The following is a 19324-nucleotide window of genomic DNA, read 5'->3' as shown; positions in this document are numbered from 1 at the left end:
CAATCGCCTTTCAAATCTATACCTTTGGCAAATTTTGTGGTATAGCTCAAACTTGTCTTGAGTGGATGAGTTACTGGGGAGCGTTATGTAGAAGCCACAGTCACCCATGCTAAAGGCAGTCAATGTAAATGACGTGATCCTGTAAATCCTGGAGTTTTATCCAGTTTCTAGGTCAACCACTTGTTCCGATGGTATCCAGCTGTTGAATTGCTCAGGCCAACCAAGCCATTTCACAAGACACATTTTCCTCCCTTTCTGTACTTTCTCATTCAAAACTGTGTCCACTTTAAAAGTTTTATCCTTAGCCACGATTATTTTCAGCAATTCCTGTTCATAAAAGGTCCCAACTATCACATCACCATCGTAATCTTTTATTCTATATACAGGAGGTACCCCAGGAATGCATTCTGTTATTGTAAAATATTCATCTGTGTACCCTTTTTCATAGATTTTGCAAACGCACCTCTCAGCTTTGAGAGTCTCACAGTATCCCCAACCTGGAACTTGTAGCTTTGATTACCATTTCTCGTTAATGTTGTGCCATACAGGTTCTTGAGAACTAATCTAACATTTTCTTCACAAACAGCAGGCTTCATCTTAATAGACAGATGGTAGCTATGGTTGTACCCACGAACTAAATCTTGAATAACCTCAACATAGCGATGAGTGTTGGCAGCTGTCAGATACCTCCACATTTGTGATTTAATTGTTTTATTAAACCTCTCAACGATACTCGCTTTGACATCATTTCCTGTAGCAAAATGTTTTATGTTGTACTTCTTCATCAACATTTCAAAATGTGAATTAAAAAACTCCTTCCCCTTGTCCGTTTGGACTTTTTGCGGTGTTCTTCCTTCTTTTAATATGTCTTACCTCTATAGCGCATTTATTTCTCAGCACGCGAATCCATGCGTATTTGCTTAATACATCTATGCATGTTAACATAAATTTCATGTTATCGCTTTCCACCCTGTAAGCACTCATGTCAACCAAATCCAGCTGAAATTGCGAATTTATATCATGAACAATAACTCTATTTCTTTTAAAATGTATAGCTACAGGCCTGTGTAGCGTGTATGTATCCTGGGCGAGCAGCCAGTCATCGGCCTCACCATTTTTGAGGATCTCCCCATTTTTTTTCAAGTATGCTCTTTTCAAACCCTCTCTACCAACATAAGCACCAGGGTTTGCCGGGTCATAGTAAATACTTTTCATAACCTGTTCAGACATCGTAGAGTGTTCGAGCAATAATGAGAATGAATACATGTTTAACAATGTTTTATTTGAGTTTTCGAAATTACACAACCAAGATATTCAGAAAAGTTACACAAACATTCAGATTTCTCATAGTCTTTGTTTATATACATGTTACCATGAGAACTGAAGTTACCCTGTCCTCAGACAACAGACTCTTTGCTTTCGTCACACCATGACGCCGCTGCGTCGCATACAGTATCCTCATTAAATTTGACCATGAATTCATCCCTGTTCTCACTCAGTCTCTGTGTGATGTTCGGCTCCAACTTGAGCTCATGCAGAAAGTTCTCAGCGTCCTCGTGAACATCAGTCATCGGTGTGTGAAAACATGATGCGTTCAAAGTCTTGACCAACACATGTTTCAGTCGCGGTGTTAAAACAGTCGCCACAATGTCATCAGAATGGGTCTCAAAAAAATACTCAGGCGGTTCGAGACATGAATGTCTTGTCTGGCTCGGGTGGTCCCCTTCACATCCGATGCATGCTTTGTGTAGAATAGCCCCAACAACGTTTTCCAGAATCATACCCATTGTTGCTTTGATGATCTTTAAAATTTTTGGTGCAAGGTGTTTGTCCATTTTGTGATAACTCTTGTTAGCATTTGAAAGGTATGACAGGTTAAGAGGACCTAGCTGATCACCAACCCTGTCAATCCAGTGGTAGTTTCTTGCAGGGTATGCCAGTGGAATCGAGCTGTCGGGGTCAGGGGTTCCGTAGAATGCTTCAGCGTTGTCATCCCAGGCGTCACACAGCCAGTCCTCAGCCTTGGGTTCTTCAATCACCGCTTGGTTGTAATCTTGAGACATATTTCCTAAATTCTTCCGACTGCTTGATAGTCACAGGCGGTCTGTCGGTTTTTTTAAAAACCATTTGATCAGTCACACCTGCCTTAAACACATGGCCTTCGGGTAATTCATAAAATGCCACTTCCGGTAGCTCTGGGTTGAAGATATATCCCCCGATCCGACCATCATCCAATTTCCACTCCTGTGTGAACATATCCTTGTGTAGTTGATGGATTCGGGTTAAACTCTGCATCGGTTACTTCGGGGCTGGCATGTTGATTGCATCTCTGCGGTCCATTTGTAATTTCTTACCAAATCGCTGAGCTGCGTTTAAGCTGTTCGCTTTCACCGGGGTTTCACCCAAAACATTGATCGCAGCACAATCCTCTATGTTTTGTAATGTGTAGGTACGTTCGCTCAGGCAAGACTGAATGACCATCACCGATGTCTGCGTGATTTAAATACAAAGAACACACCAATCACCCCATAAAACATGAATGGTTAACAACCACCGGTTGTATGCCAGCTGTTGCACCACTTGTCAGAAGATAAAACACCTGGGTTTTAGATTTGCCGAACACCATTTGTTGAACACCAATCATCTTACCGCAGACACAACACTTATTTATTGCCTGGGAATTTAACATTCCGGAACCCTAAGCCCCATTTGTTAATCATCAATCATAACCCACCTGTTATAACACTAGTCTGTTTTGCTCATCAGGCGTTGTAAAACATCAAACACTGACACATCAATGTAATCATAAATTACAAAGTCACCGGACATGCATACGTCACTCCTGAAGTCCCGCCCTAACACACGTCATACAGGAAGTCCCACCCTAACATACGTCATAATGGAAGTAGCATGTCTGTCTTTTGAGAAACAGGAAACAGGTTAACGACACACACACATAGTGTGGAACTGAGTTCAGAATAGACAGACAGAAACCACAAAGGGCAACAGGATGCTTGTACTGCGTTTATACTTATAAGGCATAAAACATAAATTGGACCAATGACACACTTGCTTTGCTAACTTAACGCCTCTATCTTTTGGGCGTATTTGAAGTATAAATAATGCTTTTTTGACTGTTGATCTTCAGACATTGTGCGGCGACACTCTGTCTCCAAAAGCTTTTGTAATAAACGAAATATACGATACGATAATTGACCTGACTCCTGTGTGTTATTCTCCTATCCATCAAACCAACTCGGGGAAGTGTTATACTTCATCACCTCCCATGATCCTGAGTTATCTCCCTTCGCTCTAAATATACCCAATCGCTCCCTGGTGCCTCTAACCGATATGTCTTACAGCTGTGTGAGTACCATACGTTTGGTGCCTGAGTGGGTGTCCAATCAGTGCATTCGACCGCCCTTTTAACCATGGGCCCCAGGTCTTTCGCTTGGTGTTTTGGATGCAGGGCCAGTGACACATGCAGGACGAACTCCTCCGCCATCACCTACCACTGTTCCTGCTCGTCAGTCAACTGTCCATCTGCCGCTACCCCTTCAGGGCTTACATATATGAATTTAGACCCGACCTGCCACATGTCCCCACACACTGCATCTCCAAACCCCTCTCTATACACCTCGTCACCCTGCCGATCATAAAATAGGGTCACGTGAGGGGGGGTCTGGCGGAGGAAAGTACGGTTCGAGGAGGGAGATCCATGGCCTCCACTTGAAGTACTGTGACAAAATGCCCTGTTAGTCCGGCTTTTCCGGTATCAATAGTCCCCATTATATCTCCGATATTTCACACTTCACGGGTTGTACCAGGTACTGCCCTTTGCGTGTGGTCTCAGGTCCGCACACCACCGACGTCCCGTCCAGTAACGTGACAGTTAGTCCATCTGGAGAACATAAAATAGTAGCCCCCAGTTTTATTAGTATGTCTCTTCCCAATAAGTTCACTGGTGTGTTTACTGACACCACATATGGATGGCTGAGGGCCTGTTTGCCCAGTATTGTTTTAAGGGGAAACGTCACTGGCAAAGTCTGTCCCACCCCTTCAAACCCTACAACCTCTACTGTCCTAGAGGATAACAGAGGAGGGGCGGTGATGGTGGAAAAAGTCCCTCCCGTCGACATTCAGGGACAGCATTGGGTCTGCCTTTCCCACACTGTCCCCTCCCCTCCCTGTGGACCGTCATTCCAGGTCCCACCCTCCATCATAAGAGAGTGGGTACTGGCCAGGTGCACTAGGTGGTGGGACGGGATGTGGGTTGGGGACTGGCGCTGCCGCTTTTGGGTATCTGCTGCCTCTTCTGGCGTTCTGTGGGCACTCCCTTGACCAGTGGTTTGGGTCCCCACACGTAAAACAGGCTCCATATGGGACTTGGGCTCCTGGGGCCCCTCTGCCTCTACCCCGGCCCCTCCCCCTACCATAACCCGGAATCCCTGGTCGATAGGGCGCGGTGAATGCCCCCAGGCCACCGTGAGGTTGGGGTGCCCATGGGGGAACAGGATATAAATCGGGTGTGTCAGGTTCTCTTGAGCCTAGGGCTGCCATCTGTCTATGTCTCTTTCTCCCTTCATTTACTTTCGCTTTGGCCTCTCCCAGCTGTAAGCGCAGCAGTTTCTCTTTCAGTTCCTCTATCTGTTTGTCTTTCTCTGTCTCCTCGTCTTTAGCCCTCTGTAAATTCACTCCCCGGCAAGTCAGGATTTGCCATCATTGCCTCTTTTATTTTCTCTGGAAGTCCCTCTAACACCGCCCTTCTAAACCACTCCTGCTGCAGACCTCCCTTCCCCGGGTAGTGCCCTGTGTGTTTGGCCCATGTTTCTTTACATGCTTCTAGATACTGTCTAGGGTGTTGGTCTTTTTCCCAAGGTAACTTGGGTACCGGGGCCCCAGCCGGCAAGGGGAATCGTTCCCTCAAGGCTGCGGCAATGTGTCCGACCACCTGACCGAAAGGGGTGTTGTCAGGGTTCCCCTTTTTCAGTCATAGCCTGAAAGGACATGGCTCGGGCGGCTACTGCCCTCCAGTCACCCAATGCCAACGTTTGACCAGCTGTGAGTTTGTCAAATTGCGTCAACCATAGTCCACCTCCCTCTCCCATCGGGGGTCATTTATCTACGAGCGCCTGTATGTCTCCCAGCCCCGTGGTTCGCCGCCTCCTACTCTAAAGAGAGGCAGCTGAAAACCAGCGCCACTACCCTCCCCTTTTTCTGCTTGTGATCGCGTGTACCTTTTATTTTTAGTCTTTTGAGCTGATTCTACTGCGTCATGGTGTAATTTTTGTTCTGGTGTGGGCGAACGTGGCGGAGGATCTACATTTACGTCTCCCTTCCCCCAGTCTCTACTACTGTCTGAGTCGGTTTCTTCATCTGAGTCAGTCCATCTCCCTACTGCTTTCCCCGTGAGTACCACCCGTCCCTTGTGTGAATTTCCCTTTTTCTTCTTGTTTTTGTCTCGCTGTGTCACTCCCCTCAGACCCCGACCCCCTGTCCTCACCTAACCAGCCTTTGCCACTGCCTAATTTCTTCTTCCTGGCTCCGTTCACCTCATTCTGTTTTTTCTCTCCTAGTTTCTTCCAATAACACACAAAGACAGGGGAAGCAGAGGGAACATATATACTGGGAATGAGCAGAATGAGAACCAGGTGCGCTAAACAAGACAACAGGTGAAATGCATGAATGAGATGGCCGGTGGTGTTAGAAGACCTGTGACGTCGACTGCTGGAGCCTGCCTGCTGCAGGGGGAGGAGAGGCAGCAGAGGACGCAGTTGTCACAGTACCCCGGGGCCGACCCGGGGGACGCGGAGCAGGGCTATCCGGGCGACGGCGATGGAAGTCACACAGGAAGGCGGGAGCTAGGACGTTCCTCACCGGAACCCAGCTCCATTCCTCTGGGCCGCACCCCTCCCACTCCACAAGGTAATGGAGGACCCGCCCCCGGCGCTTTGAGTTGATGATGGAGCAGACAGAGTACGCCGGAGCCCCCTCGATGTCCAGAGTGGGGGGGGGGGACCTCCCGTACATCACACCCCTGAATGGGACCAACCACCACCGGCCTGAGAAGAGACACATGAAACGAGGACAGATGCCGGCACATACGTACGACCCTCAGGGCAGGCGGGCGGAGATGGCTTGTCACGCTGCACTCAAGCGATGTCCGCGTCCAGTTCCCACACCACGATGCACGATGCCGGCAGCACGGGAGCATCATTCACTGGCCTCTCCTCCGTGTCATGCTGTCCGGACAGCGCGTCAGCCCTGACGTTCTTGCTCTCCAGCCTGTATGTGAGAGTAAAAACACACCGGGTGAAGAACGTAACCGGGTCGCCCTCCCTTCAGAAGGGAGGTGATCGTAGCCGCGACCTGGCTAAAGCCCTGGATAAATCTCCGGTAGTAATTAGAGAAACCTAAAAATTGTTGCACTCCCTTTACCGTGGCTGGGGTCAGCCAATTACGCACAGCGTCAATGTGATGCTCCTCCATAGCCCCACCCGCGCTGGAAAAATGATACCCCAGGAAGGACACAGACAACTGGAAAAATAGACACTTCTTGGCTTGCACATACAGGTCATCCTCCAGCAGTCTAACAAGCACTCTGCACACTAACGAGACATGCTCAGCACGGGTAATAGTGTATATCAAGATGTCATCGATATACACCACCACGCCCTCACATAACATGTCCCTGAACACATCGTTGATGAAGAATTGAAAGACTGATGGGGCATTCCTCAAACCGTACGGCATCACTAAATACTCATAGTGGCCAGAGGTGGTGTTTAATGCTGTCTTCCACTCGTCCAGCTCCTGAGGTCTAATTTGGTGAAAAAGCAGGCCCCGGGCATCTTCTCCACCTCTGCAGAGATCAGAGGAAGAGGGTAGCGGAACGGGATGGTGATCTTCTTCAGCGCCCTGTAATCGATGCACGGGCGCAAACCACTGCCTAATGTACCCCTGTTCCAATGCCTCCTCAACGTACGCGGCCATCGCCGCCATTTCGGTACGGGACAGTGGATACATGCGACCCTGTCAATGAGGTGTATCGCGCAATCCCCCGGCCTGTGTGGTGGTAATATAGTGACCTTAGCCTTGGAAAAAAAGTCCCTGTATTCGGGGGAATCGGCACGGCGGGAGCACTGTCTGGACTTTCGACCGTGGTCAAGCCAATGGAAATACCCAAACACCTACCTTGACACTTCCGCGACCACCCCAAAAGATCCTGACTAGACCAAGAAATGACGGGGTCATGTGGGAGAATCGATAACGTGGAAGGAGAGGGTTTCGCTATGTCGGCCGCTGGTGACCATAAGGAGAGGCATAGTGCATTAGGTGACCAAACCCGACCCTAGTGGTTGTCCAAAGCTTTCACGGGTAGTGGGGTGGTAAGGACCTGAAGGGGAATGTGTGAGCGTAGAGTGAAGGATTTATCAATGAAATTCCCTGCTGCGCCTGAGTCTACCAGCGCCTTACACTGGGAAAGCAACAGAAAACCGGGGAACTCAACAGGGACAGGGCACAGAGAGAGAGGAGAGGCAAGGGGTGAATGGGCATGTGCTACCTGGGGTGATGCGGAAGTGCCATGCCTGTCTCCTCTCGACTCGGGGAAGGAGGAGTAGTGTGGTGCGGTGGAACGGCCTTGTCTCCTTTTGGAGGCACTCCACACCAGTCTTCCTGACCTCTGCCCGGGAGTGCAGCCACCCCCAGGTCCATGGGGACGGCGGTATCTGGTTGTTGGGGTGGAACGGGCGGGCCTATTCCGGGACATCCTCGGGCAGCCAGCAGATTGTCGAGACGGAAGGACAGGTCCACCAGCTGGTCAAAGGACAGGGTCGCGTCCCGACATGCTAACTCCCTCCGGACGTCCTCGCGAAGGCTGCACCAGTAGTGGTCGATGAGAGCCTGCTCGTTCCACCCAGATCCCGTTGCCAGGGTCCGGAACTCCAGTGTGAAGTCCTGCGCCAATCTTGTCCCCTGCCGTAGATGGAAAAGCCGTTCACCCGCCTCTCTCCCCTCATGTGGATCGGCATAGCTGCCCTGGGTGGGACCCTCGATGTTCCATACAGCGGTGGCCCACTCCAGGGCTTTCCAGGACAGGCAGGAGACAAGCGAGGAGATGTTCTGGGCGTCTGTCGGCACAGGATGGATCGCCTGGAATGCGATGTCGACCTGCAGCAGGAAACTCTGGCAGTGGTCCGCCTTCCCGTCGTAATCCCGGGGAAGCGGGATGTGCATCGCCCCCACATCGGGCAACACAGCCTGAGGAGGCGGCAACATAGCCGGTGTTGCGGGGCTCTGCTGGCTCAGCTCTAGGCGCTGTACTGCTTTTAAAACGGGATCCATCGTGGCGCCTAGGCTGGCCAGCATGGATGATTGTTCCTTTACTAATTCCGCAACACCGGCCTCACCTTCGGCTCCTTGTTGCTCCATGTTTTAAAAAGGTGTGTTATTCTGTCAGGCTTCGAGTGTAATGAGGAGCAGGAGAACAAAGTAGTACTTGTCCACTGTATTTAATGGTTAGAGAAGTAGCGTAGCCTGAACAATGCCCTTAGCTAGCGAGACAATAAAACACAAAGACAGGGGAAGCAGAGGGAACATATATACTGGGGGGAATGATCAGAATGAGGACCAGGTGCGCTAAACAAGACAACAGGAGAAATGCATGAATGAGATGGTGTTAGAAGACCGGTGACGTCGACCGCTGGAGCCTGCCTGCTGCAGGGGGAGCAGAGGCAGCAGAGGGCGCAGTCGTCACAGAATAGCTGGTCATCAAAGCCAATCTCCCTTTTAGGGCATATAAATATAATCAAGATGAATATACTACCAACGTTTTTATACCTATTTCAATCCATCCCTTTACCCCCGCCACCACAGTTCTTCTCCAAAATGAAGCAACTATTTACTAAGCTTATTTGGAATAACAGAAGGTCAAGGTTGAGACTGTCACTTCTTTACCTGCCTTATGAGAGGAGGGTTACAATTACCCAATTTACAATGGTAATTTTGAGCTGCTCAAATTAGAGCTGCAATGTACTGGTTTTTGCCTGAACCTTACTTACCATGGGTGCAAATTGAGAGTATCTGCACTAAAGGCCAGCGACTTGACACTTATTTATACTCTGCATCTGTCAAAAACCTGAAGCGGCTCACTGATAACCCCTTTGTGAGAAACACAATTAATGTCTGGCACAATGTACAGTTATTTATTGGTGAATCTACTTTGTTTTCAGGTTTTTCACCAATATGGGGGAATGATAACTTCTCTCCTGGAAGAAAAGACCAATGTTTTAAAATGTGGGCAACAAAGGGCATCTGTAAAGTTATGGATCTATATATGGAAAGTAGACTAGCTTCATTTGAGGAACTTAGAAATGAATATGGTATACCTCGGACACACTTATTTAAATATTTACAGTTAAGGAGTTATGCACAGACACATTCCTATATACAACCCGACTTGTCCATGTTAGAAAACCTAGCAGTGAATATTTGTACTGGCAAGGGTCAGATATCCTTACTCTATAACATTGTGGTGAAAAAACAAAATCTCTACTGAGGATAAATTAACTCAATGGATAAATGACTTACAAACAGATATCTCAGAGGAGGACTGGGAAGAGGTGTGCTCTAGAGCACAACGCCTAACAATAAATACCCATCTCTAACTGATTCAATATAATTGGATTATGAGGACTTATGGTACTCTGGAAAGACTGAATAGGATGAATCCAAATATTCCTAATATCTGTGTTAAATGTAAGATACAAAAGTTCAGGAATGAAGTTATAAAATGTATTTTTAAGATTACCTTAAATCCAGTGCCTGACAATCCTGCACTTTGCATTCTTAATTTGTATCCAAAGGACTGTATGTTAAGGAACATTACAGACTTATGCTTAGTACAAGCTAGACGCTTGATTTCTCTCTGTTGGAAAGATGTCAAGAGCCCTTCTGTTGGTCGCTGGCTGAAAGAACTATCAGCAGGCCTTATCCTTGAAAAGTTAACATACACAATGAAAAAGAAATCAGCCAAATTCAAAGAGATCTGGAATCCCTTTCTTGCATTCTTGGAGAACTGTGAAGTCGAGGGAACTCTGGAAACTTGTAGGCGATATGTCCCTAACTGTCAATACCTCCTAAGCTGTGTATGATTATATAACGTCGTTACCCAGTTTATTTCTTTTACTATTTATTTTTGGTTTGGGGTGGGGGTAGTGGATTATTTTATAGTTTGACTGTTATATGCTTTTTTTTAAATGTATCAACATGTATTTTTGTATACTGTTAAAATTCTATAAATACATGTTTATAAAAATAAAATATAAAAACAGAGAATAAGTGCAGAGACCAAAAGATGATCATACATTATTGCTTTCACCTCTTTATACCCCTCATTGTCAGCTCCCAAAAATGCTCCTTATGCTATAAGATACAGATAAAAAACAAGTCTTCATAGTAATCGGAAAACAAAATAGAACCCTACCCTTTGGTTTGCCACACTGGGCCAAGGCCCCTTCTGGGTTGGATGTATACCATTGTGGCAACTCCAGGTTAACTATGTTAATATTTTACCTAAGCGTGGACTTGTGGTGTAATCAGTATATATGGACATCAGTAAATCAGTATGTCAATGAGTCAGTAGGTTAATCTGTGAGAATCATTCATTGGGATGTCTCAAACTAAGGCATGTCTCTCAGTTCTATGCAAAACAACCCAATCTGAACCAGTCGGCAGCTGATGTACACAAGAATTATAAAAGGGCTATAACTACTATGACTATACCAACCCATTCAAAGCCCACCCAGCAATACTTACCCCATAACTCAACTACCCTGGAGAAAGGTCCTTTGATGTCATCACTGTGGGCCTGGTGGGAAACTTGTGTAATTTCATTAATTAGGTCAGAGACATTGGAGTTCTAGTATGGTATAAATGTACAACTTTCTTGGCCTATCAAAGCACACCTCCCTTAGAGGCCAACAGATAGTCTAAGGCTGCCCTGTTTTTGTGAGAAATCAAGCAGGTAGCTCCTAGCTCCTCAGAAATCAGATTACTGGCCCTAGCGGTCACATTAGTCATATGTTCTACCTCCAAAGCTAAATCATGCACCTGATCCAAGGACTGCATCACACCGTACATCGGCAATAGCATGCCCATTGTTCAAGTGCCCCAGGTCTGCTTATGGGTCAGCCAGGATAGGTTACGTGTGTACCGCTGGGTACAATAAAGCACAGTTAGAGATTGGAACAGACTACCGCCTGATGGCCTGGGCATATCACCTGACTCTCCGGTTTTGGAGCACCTTTAGGAGTAGAAAGAGTACAGTAGAACACGGTTCCATTTATTAATGTGGATGGGTTAATTATAGAGAATACAATTCTAACTTCGTATCTTTAAAGCACATAGGTTATCATTACTTTTCCTGGGCAATTGTTACCTAGTACGGATGCTTTCTTCTGGTCTCATGAGGCTGTTTTACACATTCGGGCAGAAGATTTTGGTGAGGCAGAGAGAAGAGTTGTCTTAGGGGAACCTGGTGTCAGGTGGTGTGTTGGGGTTCCAACATGAGGTCTGGGAATGTGGAAAAGCTCAATAAACTGATCAGGAAGGGGATCTTGGAGGAGGTGGCTGAGAATAGGACGCACCCTAAAAAACTGCAAATCTATACCATAACCTTTTTGAAAGGGCACAGTACAAACCATTAGCTAGTAAGATAAATTAAGATATAATAAACATTCATTCATTCATCTTCTTCCGCTTATCCGGGGCCGAGTCGCGGGGGCAGCAGTCTAAGCAGAGATGCCCAGACTTCCCTCTCCCTAGACACTTCCTCTAGCTCTTCCGGGGGGACACCGAGGCGTTCCCAGGCCAGCCGGTCTTCCCCGGGGTCTCCTCCTGGTGGGACGGGCCCTGCGTCCAGGAGGCATCCGGAACAGATACCCAAGCCACCTCAGCTGACCCCTCTCGATGTGGAGGAGCAACGGCTCTACAGTTGTCACAAAGTGCTTATTCAGATACCCAGCGTAGAAAGCCCAAAGAGCAAGCAACAGTAGGTTTGAAACCTAAGACTAAACCTGGAGAGTAGTCAGACTATGAGGGGTCATCTTCTGGTTGTGCTGGGTGAGATAAGAATGGATTACCTAAGACACATCAATATTTTTGCATGTTCAGAAGACCAGTCAATATATATATAGGTGGACTGTGTCCTTTCTTTATGCAGAATCTATATGAGCTGCCCAATTAGGTGGACAAGCACCACCAAGTGGGCTGTGGACAGTGAGTTCGGACAAGGTCAGCTAGGTGTTGTCAGCCCAAATAGTCATGGTCCAAGGATTCAGGGTCCTTCTAAGATTCAATTGGACACCAGAGAAACAAGAGGGAGCATTTCTTAGATCGAGGTATTCAACTTTTACACTACGCAGTCCGTAGCCTGCTGTTTTTCTGTTCTACCTCATTATTGTAACTCACCCAATGTCCCAGGTCAAATTCAGGCCCTGATTATAGGCTTGCAATGAATAAAGGAACTAGTGTCATGGGCCAGAGATAAGTTTTTAGGGCCTTAGATCAAATAGAATTCACACTCTCCCTAGTCCCCTGGCACACTTTGACAGTTATTGCAGTCTGGAATGGTATTTTGAGTATCCACGAACTACAAACCGGATTCCAAAAAAGTTGGGACACTGTACAATTGTGAATAAAACAGAATGCAATGATGTGGACGTTTCAAATGTCAACATTTTATTCAGAATACAACATAGATGACATATCAAATGTTTAAACTGAGAAAATGTATCACTTTAAGGGAAAAATAAGTTGATTTTAAATTTCATGGCATCAACACATCTCAAAAAAGTTGGGACAAGGCCATGTTTACCACTGTGTGGCATCCCCTCTTCTTTTTATAACAGACTGCAAACGTCTGGGGACTGAGGAGACAAGTTGCTGAAGTTTATGAATAGGAATGATGTCCCATTCTTGTCTAATACAGGCTTCTAGTTGCTCAACTGTCTTAGGCTTCTTTGTCGCACCTTCCTCTTTATGATGCACCAAATGTTTTCTATGGGTGAAAGATCTGGACTGCAGGCTGGCCTTTTCAGTACCCGGATCCTACTTCTATGCAGCCATGACATTGTAATTGATGCAGTATGTGGTCTGGCATTGTCATGTTGGAAAATGCACGGTCTTCCCTGAAAGAGACGGCGTCTGGATGGGAGCATATGTTGTTCTAGAACTTGGATATAACTGTCAGCATTGATGGTGCCTTTCCAGATGTGTAGGCTGCCCATGCCACATGCACTCATGCAACCCCATACCATCAGAGATGTAGGCTTCTGAACTGAGCGCTTATAACAACTAGGTTTGTCCTTGTCCTCTTTAGTCCGGATGACATGGCATCCCAGTTTTTCAAAATGAACTTCAAATTTTGATTCGTATGACCACAGAACACTTCTCCACTTTGCCACAGTCCATTTTAAATGATCCTTGGCCCAGAGAAAACGCCTGCGCTTCTGGATCCTGTTTAGATACGGCTTCCTTTTTGACCTATAGAGTTTTAGCCGGCAACGGCGAATGGCACAGTGGATTGTGTTCACCGACAATGTTTTCTGGAAGTATTCCTGAGCCCATGTTGTGATTTCCATTACAGTATCATTCCTGTATGTGATGCAGTGCCGTCTGAGGGCCCGAAGTTCACGGGCATCCAGTATGGTTTTCCGGCCTTGACCCTTACGCACAGAGATTGTTCCAGATTCTCTGAATCTTTGGATGATATTATGCACTGTAGATGATGAAAACTTCAAACTCTTTGCAATTTTTTCTAAGAAACTCCTTTCTGATATTGTACCACTATTCTTCGCCGCAGAATTGGGGGAATTGGTGATCCTCTGCCCTTCTTGACTTCTGAGAGACACTGCCACTCTGAGAGGCTCTTTTTATACCCAATCATTTTGCCAATTGACATAATAAGTAGCAAATTGGTCCTCCAGCTGTTCCTTATCTGTACATTTAACTTTTCCGGCCTCTTATTGCTACCTGTCCCAACTTTTTTGGAATGTGTAGCTCTCATGAAATCCAAAATGAGCCAATATTTGGCATGTCATTACAAAATGTCTCACTTTCAACATTCGATATGTTATTTATATTCTATTGTGAATTAAATACAAGTTTATGAGATTTGTAAATTATTCCATTCCTTTTTTACTCACAATTTGTAAAGTGTCCCAACTTTTTTGGAATCGGGCTTGTACATCATTGGCCGGTTTTGTAGACACAATAAGTTTAGGCTTAGTCTTTGTCTGTGAAACTAGCCTCATGTGTTGTAGAAATATATTAGCTGCTTTCTGATGACATGGCAACCATTGATTGATACATGCAGCAGAGGCACACAACAAGTGTTACAAGTAGTGTAGCCATGCCAGCGAATGCCTGCTGTCTGAACACACACTTGTAACATGTTGTCACATAAGCAAGACTGATTTTTGAAAAAAGAGCTGTTGTCAGCGTTACGGACTACAGTTTGAACAAAGCGTACATTTACGCTCCACCAAGGCTCCAATGCAAGCCAATACAAGATGAACATTCTGCCGGCTCAGAGTAGCTTTTCCTTGGGCTGACTGAAAAATTGTTCTTCCTTCTCTGCTTTTTGGAGGTACTGCATGTTGGGGTCAACCCTAAAAGCAACACAAAAAGCAACACTAAAATCCCTTAGTCCCACCATCTCTATAGGTATAACATTCCATAAATCTCAAACTGGCCCATATCTACTAAGGATTGGTGGACTGATAGAGTACTGCATCAAAACATCCAATCCTGATGTTAATTTTTGAGTATGAATCTTAAGAATCACATAAGAAAATTGATACAAGGTGATAACAAGTGATTTTTATGAAAGTGAATGTGTATCAGATGCTGAAAAGTAAAGATACATTTTTTCATGTAGCAAATAGTTGTTTAGGATAGAAACTGCTTCTCCCTCTGCCTTCTACTTTATGCAGTGCCCCAGGCATTGGCAAGGATGGAGTAAAGTTATGGAAAATGTGAATTATTGAGATCAATAAATGAATTATTGATCTAAAAAAATTTAATTGTTGATCTCAATAATTCAGTGAATATATGATAAAACGGCGTGCCATAGATATCAAGAATGCAAAAAGTTGATATCAAGAATGCAAAAAGTTGATATCAAGAATGCAAAAAGTTGATATCATGAATTGGAATTTGAACTAGTTAGAACATTTGAATAAATGTTAAAACGGCTTGCAATAAGCTACAAGGCTGCTGCATGTCAAAAAACAACATGGCAAACTTGAAATCTGATTGGTGTAAGAATATGACAATCAATAACATCGTCCCTATTTGCTTCAGCAGCAGATGGGATTCATTCAAAATTCTTTAGGCCTGAGGGTAGATTTTCAACCAGATACAGCACATGTGGAAAATTTGATTAGATAAGAGCTGTGATTTATTTGAGCTGCACTGGAAACATATGGAGGAATTTTAGGAACTTTTTAAATAAATATATACATCATGAAATAATTAAATACAAAGGTATTCCAGAAACTGAATTGTCCCTTCAACTCACAGAAGAAGAGCTAGCTTCTTTGCCTGTTCCAGCAGAGACCTGTGATGATGCAACGAAAAGTACATTGAGACAGTGGATGTAATACAACGGCTGTTGAATTGATAAGTAAGACTTTAATGACTGCCTATACTTTTTATTTATACAGATTTTTCTCATATTTTACAAAACAAACCAAGGCAATAATTTGAAACTACCTGGGTTAACTTTCTCACAACATTAGCAAATGTGAGAGGTCAAACATTACAGGAACTAATTGATCAATTGTCTAATTAAGCAGTGCCGTCTCAAAGTCACTGTAGTCCTTGAAATGTACAGGCAGCTTCAGCATTTCAAAGCAGGTGGCTGATGTTGGAAACGCCCCTCTGGACACCTGCACTTTCAGTTCTTGTGGGACAATCTCCCACCCCACCCAGAACTTCAGCAGCTGGGCCAGTGTACTTGCTGATGCTGAAAATGGTAGATAGGGGGGAAAAATGCTGTCACACAGAAAAAATTAATAAGTACTGTAGGAAGAAGTCCATATCAGTTTTGACCCTGAAAAAGCCAGTGATTCAACTAAAGGATTCAATGTCAATTTCTTCTTCTTCATCATCACTGTCCCCTTCTGGCCAAGACATTGTTTAGGATTATCTTTGGAGAGATTACAAATGCTATTTTAATTATTCAGAGTTTCATTAGTTAGTCAAAACCATGTAATACAGATAAAAAAGAACTACAGAGCTAATACTTCAAGGATGAGTTTCCCACTGTTCAATCTATACTAAACCATAATTAATAGCTGTTTCTGATGGTTAATAATAGTAGCACAACATTGATGATGGCTGTAGAACTGAATAAATTATGGTTCCCTTGCAGCTGTCCCCTGCCCTTCAGGTTAAATAGCCATTTAACTGGATATATTTGGTACCTACCAGTTTGATGATGCTCCAAACATCCATATCAGCAGAACATTCTATGACTATAGTTGCCATTTCTGGATCCTCACCCAGGAACACATGTATTAAGGCCAGACTCAATCCAGCTAGACAGGGGCCATTGTGCAAAAATGTATTGCCCAACATCTTGCCAGCAACCCTGAAAAGACTGCTCTCTACGAGTACCTAGGAGGTTGTGGGAACGAGATGATAAGGTTCATCCTCAAACAGAAGAGTTCGACCTGTCCCACCTTGATGAAATATGGAGCATGAATTTTGGTAGTAATCTATAGCCTCACTGATTTTTAATAATGGCTGTGATTATTTGCATAAAAATTATGAACTTTTTAAGCATGTCAAATAGTGATATCGCCAAGGAAATACCAAGGTTGAGGTTAAATCCGAATTGAAATTTGGAAATTAATGTTGTTAGGAAGTATCATTGAACTCCCTCCCAACTGCTGGATCACCTACAACAAAATAAAAAACATGATGTTGTCAAAACTCCACCATTCTAGAGCACTTGTTTTCTCATAGCAGACTAGACTACATTGCTAACCATCAAGGATACACTTCAGGGGGAATGCCCATTCATGTTGGCCTTTGTAGAACTCCAGAAGGGCCTTTTCTCTGCAATTTTCAGAATCCCTCATGTCCATGGATAGGTTAAGAGGCTTCCCAGTTTCATGGTCCCTTAGCAGGGCCTCTTTAAACTTTTTTGCTGCTTGTGCTGGGTTTGTAATGATTATCCAATCTAGACCAAAAATATTAAATCATATATACAGCATGCCACATATCTTCATAGTAAACATTAACACTTCATCCTCTCTTCCACTTGCCTCTCATCCACCTGCCTCTCTTCCACCTCTCTTCCACTTGCCTCTCATCCACCTGCCTCTCTTCCACCTGCCTCTCATCCACCTGCATCTCTTCCACCTGCCTCTCTTCCACTTGCCTCTCTTCCACCTGCCTCTCTTCCACTTGCCTCTCATCCACCTGCCTCTCCACCACTGTCAGATGCCTGAATGGATGGTCTTAAAATACAAAAAATAATATCAAATGTATTCCTTTAATACATGTACAAAAGAGTAAAACAGAAACATGGTATCTGACATGAATCCTATGACAACATAAATATCACCCACTCTGTGAATCTTTTGTACATACCTGTTACTGTTAGAAATCAGCCGTTTCGTATAATGGTTGAGATAATGATTGGGTACCCGGGAGAGAGTAATTAAATTATTTATTGCAGCATTTGATAGTCTATTGTTCATGATAGCACAGACTCGATACTTGGTCTTACAAAGTCGAGCTCATCTCACTCAATCTCTTCTGTTCTCACTGTAATGCTGGTTACAAGCTGATATACAGCTCCGGAAAAAATTAAGAGATCACTGCACCTTTTTCTTTCCTTTCCAAAAAAGGAAGGTTTTGAGTGAAGAACAGAAGGGTTAAAATTAAGAGACCACTGCAAATTGAACGCTTCTGTTCCTCACTCAAAAAATTCCTTTTGAACTTTGTTGGAAAAGAAAGAAAAAGGTGCAGTGATCTCTTAATTTTTTATGGAGCTGTATACATTGAAGGGTGTGTCTACCTAGCAAAGATCAGGTTTCAAAGACAGTAACCCCCATGCCAAATGGTCAATGTAAACATTCCTGTGGTTATCAGAGCGCAACCTACAGAGAGATAATCTAAACAGAGAGGTTTCTGTTGTTCTCATTATCTAGGCATATTCACTTCCAAAAACGGAACTGCTGAAACCCTAATAATGAACCGGAAACAAACACAATAGGGTTTCTCTAGTGAACTGCTGAAACCCTAATTAGTTTTTCAAATGATTACCTCACTTCAACACTCAGCCCAGCTGTAAGAATGGCTCAATATATCTCAACTTACCTAGTATGTCATGGTGCGGCAGAGGAAGAGAAAACACATCAATGTGGCCCACCTCCATTTGCTGTTTATACTATTTCACTTTGATATCCTACCTGCAGCTTGGAGCACTCCCTCTTTCACACACACATTGTCTAGAGGAACTTTGTAATCACCTGTCATTTATCCCACAGAGCGCCTCTGATATTAAACTTTCATGGTCCCCATTGGAGCTGGGTGAAACAACTTTTAGTGGATGCACCTATAAATCTCCTCATTCAACCCATTAAACATGTATGGACACAGTTTCTGAATTAAAGGAAGACAAATAGAAATGCCGAATACATTATGAATATAATAAAAAGCTGTGGTGTGTTTTTTTTAACATACAAATGCTATTATTTATTTCCACCACTGTTACTACAGTGGTTCATGACAGACTCATTCTCATTGTGAACACAGTCTCCAATAAATCATGTGTGGAGTTAAATGGAAAAACACTAATTTGTATGTGAAGCGGTTCATCAGATAAGACCTGTCACATTAATAATACATGCTTCCACAATCTCCCTTTTATGGTCTATTGAGCTTTGCTCCTACACTGACCAGTTTCATTTCAGGCCTCTAGGAATTCATGAATATTTAAACATCTAATATATTTTCCCTGCCCAAAAATGTACACTGAAACTTGCTGGGTTCAGTACACAAACAAGAGTATGTATATACTCATCATCATTATACTGTATGGGTGTGTGTTTGGCAGGTGACAGCTAAAGACATTGGATGTGATACATTCAGTCTGCTACAGGTTGTCATATGCCACTGCCTGCATATAGTAGTTAAAAAATACACACTTGCACAAAGACATACTCAAACCTTTTAGGATTCACTTCTTTTGGGGTAAAGCCTTAACTTAAACCAAATCTTAACCCTACACTTATCCTTAATTCTA

The 19324-nt window shown here is 44.3% G+C and overlaps 1 long non-coding RNA gene across 1 annotated transcript; it reads right to left on the bottom strand.

The window, feature by feature from the left end:
- Positions 1 to 15676: 15676 nt before the first annotated feature.
- On the bottom strand, positions 15677 to 17239 carry LOC109615489. The gene is made up of 2 exons (XR_002196475.2): positions 16495 to 17239; positions 15677 to 16030 (listed from the first exon to the last, which is right to left on the bottom strand). It is a non-coding gene; the product is annotated as an uncharacterized LOC109615489 (long non-coding RNA).
- Positions 17240 to 19324: the final 2085 nt, after the last annotated feature.

Source organism: Esox lucius, chromosome 17 (assembly GCF_011004845.1).
Source record: "Esox lucius isolate fEsoLuc1 chromosome 17, fEsoLuc1.pri, whole genome shotgun sequence".
NCBI lineage: Eukaryota > Metazoa > Chordata > Actinopteri > Esociformes > Esocidae > Esox > Esox lucius.
This window is presented reverse-complemented; position numbering and strand designations above follow the sequence as displayed.